An 11,439-nucleotide genomic window follows, 5' to 3' on the forward strand; every position below is an offset into this window, starting at 1 on the left:
TAAGAATTCATTGTAGGTTTACAATCTCAAGATAGCCCAAAAGCAAGTCTTGACACACTAATTCTAGACTGGATCTCTTAGCAGAGTCGGAGAACTCGAAATCTTACGGCAGACAGACCTTTTTAAACAATTTGCGTACAGGTTATAACCTTGCAAGAAGGTTAAACTGAATACGATTAATTCAGCGCTTCAAAACGTTTTTCAAAGCTTGGCAGATCTTTGCAAGTGACTGAATGAAATACCTGTGTAAAATGGTTGGCTAATCGCTTGCACTCAAGAAAACGTTTATGTGCTCTTCCACCATGACCTGAAAGTAAGATGTGCGCAAGCTCTTATGGGATTTTTGGCCGCTGGCGTGCTTTATTGCTCGATGTTCAAAAAAATGTCGTCTTAAAGTCATACTACACAACTTCTCTGAGTTCCAAAGAGATTTCAGGGAATATACCAGAGTTTCTTTGTTGAACTCATGGGTAGAATTGTACCAAAGCACGCCGAGAGCCATCCTATACATCTACGCTGACTTTGCAAGAGGATTGACCGGATGTACTTAAGTTACAAGGGTGAACTCATGAGTAGAATTGGTCCAAACGACCTTTAAAGTCATGCTACTTATATCTGCTGAGTTTCAGGGAAATTTTCCTGGAATTAGAAGAGTTATTGGGGTGAGCCCATGGTTACAATTAGTCCATAGCACCCTCAAAGTCATACTTAACATCTTTTCTGAGTTCCAAAGAGATTTCCGGGGAACTAGCAGAGTTTCTACGGTGAAATCATGGGTACAATATTACCAAAGCACGCCCACAACCATCCTACGCATTTACGCTGACTTTTCAAGAGGATTGACTCAGTATACCCGAGTTACAGGGGAGAACGCATGGGTAGAATTGTACAAAAGCACGCCCAGAGCCATCCTATACATCTACGCTGACTTTGCAAGGGGATTGACCGGATGTACTCGAGTTACAGGGGTTACCTCATGGGTAGAATTGTTCTAAGCAACATCCAAAGGCATACTACCCAAGGAGATTTTGCTGGAATTAGAAGAGTTATTAGGGTGAACCCATGGGTAAAATTGGTCCAAAGCACCCCTGAAGTCATACCACAGAACTTCTCTGAGTTCCAAAGAGATTTCAGGGGTACCACCAAAGGTTCTTTGTTGAACTCATGGGTAGAATTGTACCAAAGCACACCGAGAGCCATCCTACACATCTACGTCGACTTTGCAAGATGATTGACCGGATGTACTTAAGTTACAAGGGTGAACTCATGGGTAGAATGAGTCCAAAGCACCCCGAAAGTCATACTACACATCTTCTCTGAGTTCCAGAAAGATTTTATGGGAACAAGCACAGTTTCTATGGTGAACGCATGCATACAATTGTACCAAAGCACGCCCACAGCCATCCTACACATCTACGCTTACTTTGCAAAATTATTGACTGGATATACTCGACTTACAGGGGTGAACTCATGGGTAGAATTGGTTCAAACGACCTTTAAAGTCATGCTACCCATATCTGCTGAGTTGCAGGGAGATTTTCCTGGAATTTGAAGAGATATTGGGGTTAGCCCATGGGTAGAATTGGTCCAAAGCACCCTCAAAGTCATACGAAACATCTTTTCTGAGTTCCAAAGAGATTTCCGGGGAACTAGCAGAGTTTCTATGGTGCACTCATGGGTACAATATTACCAAAGCACGCCCACAGCCATCCTACACATCTACGCTGACTTTGAAAGAGGGTTGACCAGATATACGCGAGTTACAGTTGTGAACTCGTGGGTAGAATTCTACCAAAGCACGCCCAGAGCCATCCTACACATCTACGGTGACTTTGCAAGAGGATTGACCGGATGTTACTCGAGTTACAGGGGTGAACTCATGGGTAGAATTGTTCTCAACCACCTCCAATGTCATACTACGCATATCCACTGACCTCCAAAGATATTTTCCTTGAAGTAAAGGAATTATTAGGAAGAAACCCATGGGTAGAATTGGTCCAAAGCACCCCCAAAGTCATAATACAAATTTTTTCTGAGTTTCAAAGAGATTTCTGGGGAACTAGCAGAGGTTCTATGGTGAGCTCATGGGTAGAATTGTACCAAAGCACGCTCAAAGCCATCCTACACATTTACGCTGATGTTGCAAGGGGATTGACTGAATGTAGCAGAGTTAAAGGGGTGAACTCATGGGTAGAATTGGTCCAAACCACCTCCAAAGTCATACTAGCCGTATCCGCTAAGTTCCAGGCAGATTTTGCTGTTAATATATAGATTTAGCCAAGACTAAAAGAGGAGCTCCCGGCTTGTTTATTTTTTTCTGGCTGTAGGATTAGTGAAAATAAAAGGCTTTGGAACTGTCCGCCTTTTGGTTTTCCCGGATATTACTTAATTATGTAACATTTTCTTCGTTGCCTAACTAGTGAATTCCACGGTTAATTTCACCTAAAAAACCGACTGATCGCATGAATCACGAAGGAATGAGTTTTTTTTCCAGCGAAATCTACTGTCGAATTCACCAGTTAGGCAATTAATTTTTCTTGAAGTGAAGAGTTATACAAGAAAACAAGCAAATCCTCAGCAAGCGAACGGAAAGAAGCCATTTCAGATTCGACTGTCAAACGCCAGCGAATAGGAATCTCGCTAAAATTAGAAATCACAGACGTACTATAGCTCGTGATGTGACAGATCGTCTTTGTCAGTTCAAGGTCAAACGAGGAGTTTTATTGATGTACTTTATTAATTCCACTTTATCTCTGAAAACGAGATCATTTACAATTCGATGTATTTCATTGAAACACGCCAGCTTGGCTTAGAACCAGAATCAGCTAGATAGGGCAAACTTCAAACAAGATCTCCAATGAATTACCTGTACGTGCTCTAAACAAACTTCTGAAAACACAATCTGGTGATATTTCTCCTTATACTTTTACGAGAAGTCACCACGATTGCATGTTTAGAACATAAGTGCAAAATGCTTGTCACTGTCGAGGCACATCGAAAAACAGTTAGGCAAGCGGAGTAAAAAAACCTCTTGTTCGCTCGCATTTTAAGGCCAAACAAACCAGCAACAGATCGATTATTTCTGTCCAAAAAGAGTACAGATGATTGTTATTTCATTCCAGTTAACAATAAAAATTCGACTTTCATTCGTGAACAAAGGAAGAAACGACTAAACCACGTTTTAGAAATATGCATCCACTTGAAATACAGTACCGCTCGAAACTATTTGTGCATTTGCCGCGGTTCTGACTAGGTGAAACCGCAGGTCCAATCTCCAGTTTGACCGAGGTAAAACCTCGTCTACGGTAACCGAAAGCTGAGGTTTCACCTAGATTTTTTCCGGTTTATTTACGCCGCGGTTAAGAGAGGACGCAGTATGCTTTTATTTGGAGCAGATGCTATCAAAGAAATCTGCATATTCTTGCGGACCAATCGCAGCGATAATTAGTATGCATATTTGAAGTATTTACAATCTGCGATGTTTGGCACATTCGATTATAATAAAGTCGCTTTAATAAAAGCGTTGATCGTTTATCTTTTTCCAGCAAACGACAAGATTTCTAAAAGTTGTTCGAGATATACAGATGTTATAAAGATCAGCAGAAATTCTATTTAACAAATAAATTTACACGTGTTTGGGAAAACTTGTCTTAACGGTGACGCCGCTCGTCGAGCGGCCGGCTTTGAAAGATACGCGAAAGTCATTTAGATCTGATCGACCGAAAGATGGAAGAAAACTATTAACTTTACAAGTAATTGTCAGCCGTTCGGGCAACGTGGCTCTCCATTTGTTACAAACTTGTTAAGCAGTTCTAATTAACGTATTTCATGAGCTATCGCTCTGACGTTTACGTGACGGAAGCATGCAGCTTAGTTTATTTACGTTTTAACTCGCCAAATTGGCAGAGGCTTCATTAAACTCGTCTATCGTGTGATCGTTGAAGCATTAATTTAAGTTAATCTTAACAATTCAGAGGAATGAATATTTCTGACTTTCAAGCTCAACTGCTGAATTATCTGCCACTTAATATTTTGAATCAGAAATGATCGTAATTAACGCGCGACAAGGAGTGGTCACGAGTTGCTTAAGAAACTTCGGGAATACAGTTACGGTTCTTCGCTGGTGTAATCTTTGAGTCATTACATGTTGTAGTAAGGTTTAGTTCAAAGTTGGAGCTTTTCAACAACTATCCCGTAAACATTTCTATTTGGACCGGACGCAAACTTTGAAGCGCTTTTGATTCTAAATATATCTCCTGTCGGACTGCACTGGCGGCGACTAAAGTTACGCATAATCCACACAGTTTTTTAAAAGAAATATCCTTTTACCCCTTTGGGAGAACTGTTCATCATGATAGCGAAAAACTTACAAATTATTTAACATAAAGATGTAAGAATTAGGCATCATGAAAGGTTATCAGCATTCTCTGTTCTCAGCTGTCACGGCGAAATGAGATGAACATATTAAACAGGCTTTCATGACAGTGCGTTGTGTTGCGTCGGTGCTGTGAAAAACAGTTTGGATATTCATTCTTTACCTTGGGGAGCTAGAGGTGATAATATTAACCAATGCTTTGTTAAGTACAATTGTTTTCTTGCGGCACACCGCAATTAAGTCGGCCGCGGCATTCGGTTGCTTTCGTCTTTGCCTCGGTTGCGGTTTTCGTCCAACCTAGGTGATTTCGCGGTAAACACTATCGGCAAAGACGAGGTATTACCACATGCAAAATGCACTAATAGATGTAGTTTCGAGCGGTACTGTAACTCATCCGTAGAAATAACAAACGCTTTAGTGTCGAAGAAAAGAATTTGTGGAGCAGTCCTAAACAAATTAAAAATAAACACTCAGCTTTAAGTTTATATCCTTCCAATGCTTGACTTGAATAACTACAGCTATATTATGTTAAACCTGGATTGAAACCAGCGAAAAATGCAAGAAAAATAAATTTTTCAAACCGTACTTGAACACGAAAAGCATCGACTGTCAAGAGCTTTGCTGACGTAGCATTGCTGTGTAGCTGAGTCAAGTCACAGAAAGAGCGCGAGAAATTAAGCCTCGTTCAGAGGCTTAATTCATTCAGCAGTTCATTCGGTTGCTTTCGTCTTTGCCTCGGTTGCGGTTTTCGTCCAACCTAGGTGATTTCGCGGTAAACACTATCGGCAAAGACGAGGTATTACCACATGCAAAATGCACTAATAGATGTAGTTTCGAGCGGTACTGTAACTCATCCGTAGAAATAACAAACGCTTTAGTGTCGAAGAAAAGAATTTGTGGAGCAGTCCTAAACAAATTAAAAATAAACACTCAGCTTTAAGTTTATATCCTTCCAATGCTTGACTTGAATAACTACAGCTATATTATGTTAAACCTGGATTGAAACCAGCGAAAAATGCAAGAAAAATAAATTTTTCAAACCGTACCTGAACACGAAAAGCATCGACTGTCAAGAGCTTTGCTGACGTAGCATGGCTGTGTAGCTGAGTCAAGTCACAGAAAGAGCGCGAGAAATTAAGCCTCGTTCAGAGGCTTAATTCATTCAGCAGTTCATTCGGTTGCTTTCGTCTTTGCCTCGGTTGCGGTTTTCGTCCAACCTAGGTGATTTCGCGGTAAACACTATCGGCAAAGACGAGGTATTACCACATGCAAAATGCACTAATAGATGTAGTTTCGAGCGGTACTGTAACTCATCCGTAGAAATAACAAACGCTTTAGTGTCGAAGAAAAGAATTTGTGGAGCAGTCCTAAACAAATTAAAAATAAACACTCAGCTTTAAGTTTATATCCTTCCAATGCTTGACTTGAATAACTACAGCTATATTATGTTAAACCTGGATTGAAACCAGCGAAAAATGCAAGAAAAATAAATTTTTCAAACCGTACCTGAACACGAAAAGCATCGACTGTCAAGAGCTTTGCTGACGTAGCATGGCTGTGTAGCTGAGTCAAGTCACAGAAAGAGCGAGAGAAATTAAGCCTCGTTCAGATGTGAGTGTGTGTCTGACCTGGTTGAGCGTGCGATCCAATCAACAACCAGTCCCGGGTCAGCGGTCAACTTCAAAAAAAGCTAACCTCGATAAGGTCTAACTTGAGCGATATGGTCACGTGATACTGGTCAGTGGATACCTTGTTTTGACAGGTGTGAATTGACCGTAACATTGATGTCCAATATCAAAGATGTATGCTAAAAAACTAGCTATAGTGTAAACTGGAGTATTGCCTCCTCGATGAGCTCTAAACTTAAAACCGTCATATGGTTATGTGATACTGGTCACATTGGCATACATGGAGGGGCGGACGGATGGACGGACAGACGAACGTATGTACGGACGTTCATGACGTCATGGCTATAAAACCAAATTTTCTCACATCGATGGGTTACTATATTTTCTTAGCCATGGTGCTCCGAGCGCGTGCTTTCGGCGCCTTTGGTGAACCCGTGGGTAGAATTGGTATAAACCACCTCTAAAGTCATACTACACATCCTCTCTGAGTTCCAAAGAGATTTCCGAGGAACAACCAGAGTTTCTATGGTGAATCCATGGATAGAATTGTTCTAAACCACCTCCAATTTAAATACTACGCATATCCACTGACCTTTAAAGAGATTTTCCTGAAAGTAAAGGAGTTATAACTTTTATTTCCTGCAAAATCTCCCTGGGATTTAGCGGATATGGATATTATGACGTAGGAGGTGGTTTGGACCAATTCTACCCATGAGTTCAACCCCGGAACTCGGCTATATTCGGTCAATGCTCTTGCAATGTCGGCGTAGATCTGTTGGATGCCTTTGAGAGTGCTTTAATGGTAATGGTAATTGTAACTTAGAGAAGATGTGTAGTATGACCTCAGGGTGCCTTGGACCAATTCTACCCACGGGTTCACCCTAATAACACGTCTAATTCCAGCAAAATCTCCCTGAAACTCAGCGGATATGAATAGTATGACTTCGGAGGTGGTTTGACACAATTCTACCCATGGATTCACCCTATTATCTCCTTTACTTCCAGGAAAATCTCTTTGGAGCTCAGTGGATATGCATAGTATGGCATTGGAGGTGGTTTAGAACAATTCTACTCATGAGTTCACTCCTGTAACTGGTCAATCCTTTTGCAAAGTTAGCATAGTAGTGTAGGATGGATCTGGGCGTGCTTTCCTACAATTCTACCCACGACTTCATCATAGAGACTCTGGTAGTTCCTCTAAAATCTCTTTGGAAATTTAGAGAAGATGTGTGGTATGACTTTAGGGGTGCTTTGGACCAATTATACCCATGGGTTCACCCTAGTAACTCTTTTAATTCCAGCAAAATCTCCCTGGAGTTCAGCGGATATGGGTAGTGTGATTTTAGAAGTGGTTTGGACCAATTGTACCCATGAGTTCACCCCTGTAACTCGGATACATCTGGTCAATCCTCTTGGAAATCTTCTCTGAGTTCCAAAGAAAATTTAATGGAATTACCAGAGTTTCCATGGTGAACTCATGGGTAAAATTTGTACCAAAGCATAAGTATAATTATATGCTTTTATTATATGGCTTGTGTTTGTGGCCGATATAACGCGCGCTCTGATTGGCTAATTGTGACTGAATTGTAGGGCATTATTCTCCCGTAATGCCCACGGGCCGATTACGGGCTTGCAAAAACAAAGCAAAAGGTAATTAAAAAACCATCTAATTTTTGTCTGAAAATTGTAGCGGCTGAGAATGAGTAACGAGGAGGAACACTCTGAAAGTGAATTTTATTACCCGGACGAGTACGAATTTCTGGACAACGGTGATTTGACAGAAACAAATAATGAACGAGTTGGCGACAGAGAAAACGAAGGAAACAGCCAAGAAGAGATTGAAACTTTTGTAAAGGAGCGAAAAAGTGAAAACACAACAAAAGAAACAGTCAGCGACATGAAAACATTTCATCGCTATTTGTCATCAATAAGTAAGGGCGATAAAGAAATTTTGAACCTACCGGCTGATGACATTTTACATTTTCAACGAGGCCGTTGACATTTTTCTTTACGTATTGACTTTGGCCTTTGATTCTCAGAGATGTTGACAAAATTTTCCTTGTTGTGACGTGGCCCTAACCTTCTACATGACCTTTTCACGGCTATAATAAATTGTGACGAAAATAAAGATTATCTTAGATCGAAAGACGCGTCAGTTCACTTGATTTTTGCGATTTGAAACGATGAATGAACAGTGAAGCGCGCGCATCATCGGATGTAATGATCACTTCCGCTGCGCCAGCTTTGGCTTGTTGGCTTTATTTTTGTTGCTGGTGCCATATAATAAACAACTTAATAACCTCGACCGTTCGGTCGTTACGGGAAAATCTCAAACCTCGGCCTACCGTATTGACCTCGCTATCGCTCGGTCAATGTAGTAAAAACAAATCATAATTTTAATGAACATACATGTAAGTTGAGCTGCTCAATTTCATCTGTGCCTACTTTGCATACAAGTACCTTTTCTTTCAATGTTGAGGCAGCAGTCTTTATTTTGCTCCACGTCTGTCCTAGTCCCCTCTGCTGATTGTCTATGCCCCCTAATCCACTTCCTTTTTGATGATTTTCACAAAGCTAAAATGTGCACAAAAGGGAAAAAATATCTTCAGAATTTGTTAATTTAATTCTGTGGTAACACTTCCTCATAGTAAGCATATTAATAACAAAAGAGATAAACTAGGAGAACAGAGTTACTGTAACCATTAATTATAATTATTTTTTTATTCCACAAACATGGCTCAAAATCTGCATTCACGATATTTTTTATGAACCTTATTTCCTGATTTTCTCCTCAGAAGAACCCGAAAAACCCTTTTGAAAAAACAAAATTTGATTGACATCGCTTTTAAAAAAATGTAGCTTAAAACTGTTCAAAAAATTTATACAACGTAACAACATTTTTGTGGTAAAATCTTAAAAAATCACAGAATGAATAATTAATTTTCATTCAATTTTTTTTTAAATACTGGTTAATACATGTAAGTTATTACTTAAGAATGTACAGCAGTGACACATCCTACAGACATCCGAGGTAAGCTTTGTCATGTGACCTCCCTCACTGCAACAGGTTGAGGGATTTAAGAAAAATAAATCCCTGCAACAAGAGATTTATCTGTCTCAAAAGGATTTACCAGTATCTGTCAAGCGATTTATCTGTCTTTAAAGTCTCACGGTTATCCCCACATTTCTATGCTACATGTACCTGCAGAGTGTTTTCATGTGACATTACGGCGACGATGTTGGTGAACCTAAACAATGGAACGACCACCATGTTGGTGTCCCCAACTAATCCTCCCTGAATTGAGCTCTATTATCACACAAAATTTAATGTTTTCTTTTGTTTTAATGGAAAAAAGGTCACTGATCACATGAGTGAAAACACTACATTTGTAGATGTTAGTAACATACTTTAAAATTAACGTGGAAGTTGGTTGTACGGAAAATAACAGTAGTTACATAAGGAAATGTGTCAGTCACATTTTTATGAAAAAAAATTATTTAACTTAAACCAATCTCATAACATTATTATTATTATTGCTTATAGCGCGCAAATTATTATAAGGAAAGCAATTCTCAGGCTAAAAGGAGCACTCAGATTGGCTGCTTTCAGTCAGGAAACTCAACTTTCAAGAACAAAAGAGAAAAAGTTTTAAAAAAATGAAATTTAATCTTTTCATCCAACAGTACAATAAAATTATTGGTAGAAAGTGGAATTTAGTTTTACATGTACACAATGTAAAAGATTACAGTTAAAAGTTTGCTGATGGAAGAAAAAGATTAACACAAAGTGTCTGATCACTCAAAGAAACAAATGCTATTATTATAATAAACAACTTACTAAAACCTCACTTGCTCGGGACTGCAATGGGGAATATTGGCACTGAGTTGTTTTTGTACAGACCTTGCTGTGCTCGGTCCAATATTCCCCAGCACGGCCCTCATGCTCGGTTAGTAAGAGGATAGTACATTAGAGATCACATAGCCTGCAAATACAGCCGCCTCTCATCGCCTTTAAACCGCCGCTTGGCAGATCAACGAGATCGGCCCAAGCGGCGGTTAGCGATGGGAGGCGGCTGTACATGTATTTGCAGGGTAGAGATCACACAACGAAAACATACATTTGTATCCTCGTTTCTGTAGCACAAAGTGACCGTAAGAGGCTTTATTGCTACTTCCACATGACTCAGGGGTTTCAATAAGTTTTTCAGTAGACGGCTGGTTCATGTGAAGTAGGCAGCTGTGGCAAGAAAGGGGTCCCTTTTTCCTAGTTGGGTCTGAGGCATGCTCCCCCAGAAAATTTTGAAATCTAGGAGCTCGGAAATGGCATTTCCAGCAATCTGGGCAAAAATATTATTAACATGTAGCTGCATGTGGCCAAGTTAGTGGACAATTTTTTTGTACTCTTGATCCCTTGTTGAAATACGACAAAATATAGCCTCCAGCTGCGTGCGTTCTTGCTATGTCTTTCCTTGAAAACCGGAAGGATGCAATGAATGTGATCGAGGCAAATTTTGGCACCAGTCTTTCTCCTCTATTCAGCCAACATGGCGGACTGCAAAAAACTGCCCTGGCGAGTTGTCAAGGCGAGTGTAAATAATTCATAAAAATTTCCAACGTCCAAAAAGGAGCGGAACATACAGCGAAAAGTTCCTTGATACTCTACAATGTATTTGTTTTATTAAATTAAAATAAATTAAAAGGGGTCAACCTAAAATGGTAAAAAATGTTGTAATTTATCGAAAAAGTAGGGGGCAATAATTTAAGGAGTAGCAGGCGCAATTCGCCAGTTGCTGGCTTCTAATGAAATCACTGAAGACTGGATGCTTGTCTGTCACACCTACCCACTGCTCAACAGCACTTTAAATAAAAACTTTTCAAATGGGACGGGAGGGACAGCAACAAGCAATGTTCCCTTATGGTGGCGTCCTCACATTACAGCTTTCACCTCTTCTTTGTTAAATATACAGCTACATGTATGCCTAGTCAGCTAGTCTTCCCATGAGAAAGTCGCATGACCTTTTTTTTTCCACAAACTTCACACAAACTACCAGGACAACCTCTACAAAACATAAACTACATGTATTAAGTGTAGCTTACATCGAGCTCAAATTCAGGTGATTCATTAGCTGATAGTGTCAACACAGCAACTCTATCAATCCTATAAACTTCATGATCGCCTGGTAAATTGCCGAGCAGTGTTCTCTTGGAAATCACAAGCAGCCTCCAATCAGCACCTGTTGGTAATTTGTACAAGTAAAGGATTAATACTAGCCTCAAAGTAAATTTGAAAATTTTACAATACCTACCTAGTGTAGCATCACGTTATTTAATGGAGGGAACACAGTTTTTGACTGATTAACCCATTCGCTCCTCAGGTGTCCTAGGATGCCCCAATTGACGAGTAAAACCATGTGGCGTTAGGAAGAGTTAACTCAT

General features: G+C 40.0%; 1 long non-coding RNA gene across 1 annotated transcript in view; it reads right to left on the reverse strand.

The window, feature by feature from the left end:
• Positions 1 to 211: 211 nt before the first annotated feature.
• Positions 212 to 11,439, reverse strand: part of LOC138008952 (uncharacterized) — a 23,217-nt gene continuing 11,989 nt past the window's right edge. The window contains exons 2-4 of the long non-coding RNA XR_011124299.1: positions 11,101 to 11,237; positions 8,464 to 8,577; positions 212 to 307 (exon numbers count right to left, since the gene is read on the reverse strand). This is a non-coding gene — a long non-coding RNA (uncharacterized lncRNA). The remainder of the gene's footprint in view (positions 308 to 8,463; positions 8,578 to 11,100; positions 11,238 to 11,439) is intronic.

The sequence above is a fragment of the Montipora foliosa genome, chromosome 6 (genome assembly GCF_036669935.1).
Source record: "Montipora foliosa isolate CH-2021 chromosome 6, ASM3666993v2, whole genome shotgun sequence".
Classification (NCBI taxonomy): Eukaryota; Metazoa; Cnidaria; class Anthozoa; order Scleractinia; family Acroporidae; genus Montipora; species Montipora foliosa.